This window comes from Brassica oleracea, chromosome C6 (genome assembly GCF_000695525.1).
Source record: "Brassica oleracea var. oleracea cultivar TO1000 chromosome C6, BOL, whole genome shotgun sequence".
NCBI lineage: Eukaryota > Viridiplantae > Streptophyta > Magnoliopsida > Brassicales > Brassicaceae > Brassica > Brassica oleracea.
In genome coordinates, this window is record NC_027753.1 from 32,729,780 (window position 1) to 32,732,221 (window position 2,442).

Consider the following 2,442-nt stretch of genomic DNA (forward strand, 5'->3'; position numbering starts at 1 on the left):
TGCATTATGTTCTAGGATTGAGCTGCATATTAGAAACGATGGGAAAATTCCGGTTTCCATTTTCAGATTATCAGCAGAAGAAAAAGCAGCGTTGTTCAAGTGGATGACATCAGATGTGAAGTTTTCTGATGGATATGTTTCAAATCTATCAAGATGTGTTTATCAGCAGGGGCAGAAGTTTTCAGGGATGAAGAGCCATGACTGTCATGTGTTTATGCAACGACTTCTACCATTTGCATTTGCGGAGTTGCTTCCAAAAAATGTTCACGAGGCACTTGCAGGTAACAAATAAAGCTATTATTACTTCTTCTTGGAAAAAAACTTATGAAAAGTATTTTACGTTGGCTTGTACATTTGCAGGCATAGGAAATTTTTTCAGAGATCTTAGCGCACGCACCTTAACTGTAGATGTCATCAGACAACTTGATGAGAATATCCCGATCTTGATGTGCAACTTGGAGAAAATTTTTCCTCTGTCATTTTTTTACGTCATGGAACATTTAGTTGTCCATCTTCCGTACGAGGCATTGCTTCGTGGACCTGTTCATATCGGATGAATTATCCTTACGAGCGAGCCATGAAATATTTGAAAGGGAAAGCCAAAAATCTGGCTAGGGTGGAAGGTTCAATAGCTGCTGGGAGTTTGAATGAGGAAACATCTCACTTCACGTCGTACTACTTTGGGTCCCAAGTCCGAACATGGAAAACGACTACGAGAAGATATGATGATGGTGTTGTTATGCCGACATATATTGTTGAAGATGTTTCAGACATATTCTGTCAGATTGGACGTCTAAGTGGGAAATTGAAAGAAGTTTGGTGGTGGAGTGAAGATGATGCTCACAGTGCCCACGCATATATACTTCTTAACTGCGAGGAGATTGAGACATTTGAAAGGTAATTAAAATTAATTTGGCCGTTACATATTTTTACCACAAATATATATATATATATATAGTACTCTTTAATGATATATATATATATATATATATTGGCATAAAACATCGATTTTGTTGCCCAAGACCAAAAAGCTATACCAGGGATATCAACCAATGATCTCAACAAAAGGAAAGACCAACATTTTGTGAAGTGGTTGAAAACACAGGTATACACATCACAATATAATATTTAAGATTGATTATGAAGTTATATATTTATATATATATGTTGATGATCCAGGTTGATTATGATGATCCATTCTATCCTCAATGGTTTCATGAAATGATACAAGGTCCGATCGCTAAGGTAACCACAGCATCTATGTATTTCACCCGAGGCTACACTTTTCACACTTACGGATATGGAAGTCAGCGAGCAACAATGAACTATGGAGTATGTGTGAAACGTGAAACTGATTTCTATGGAATCTTACAAGAGATCATCGAAGTGGAGTTCTCCGGCCTGGTGAAGCTGAAATGCGTTCTCTTCAAATGTGACTGGTTTGACCCCACCGTCAATAGAGGTGTTCGGTATGGCAAGTTTGGAGTTGTTGATATAAATATTACACGGAGGTACAACAAATTTGAACCCTACATATTGGCATCTCAAGCAGACCAAGTTTGTTTTATTCCATATCTGAGGATTAGACAATCTGGAATATCTTGGTTAGCCGTTATAAAAGATACACCTCTGGGTCGAGTCTTGGCTGATGAACAACCGCCTTTACAAGAAGATACCGTAAATGAAGTAGAAGTACCAGAGCAAGCTACAAATGATATCTTACTTGTTGATCCATACAACCAGGGATATGAAGAACTTCCAGACGATGCAACAGACGAAGCCAACGAAGATGAATTTGAAGAAAATGATGAAGTGGATGTGATCGAGTTTCTATTGTATTATTGAACTCTTTGTATTACAAATAATATTTATATAACTTATCCGATCATGTTTGTTCAATTAGGATGTTTGAGGTTTGTGGTTTGGGGTTTGGGGTTTCGGTTTTAGGGTTAAAAAAAATCAAAGCTAATTAGTCGTAAACTACGACTCCGTTACGACTAGTTAGTTTAGGTTTGGAATTAGTTTAGGATGGAATTAGATTAGGATGGAGTTAGATTATGATCAAATTAGAATACGTTTAGATTATTTTTATATAATAAATTTGAATTGTTTATAACCATCTATTTTTCGAGTTTTTTTTTCTTCAGATTGACGATATTGCTATGGCCAGCGGTAGACAGAGACTTAGGAACCTTACGCCTAAAAACTCTTATGCGAGTAATGATATCTTGCATATTTCTATTGTTTTATCCATTCATCCATGTGCATTTTGATCATATAGATTAGGATTTAGCCATGTTTAGGTTGCATTTTGCATACATGAGTCCTTATCAGGTATTGGAGTACCACATGGAGTTCTTGGAGACACTTGGAGGCATTTGGAGCTCAAAAAGGAGTGTTTAGAGTGGTCATTGGGCGAGCAAGGCATGGGAGCGACCAGTC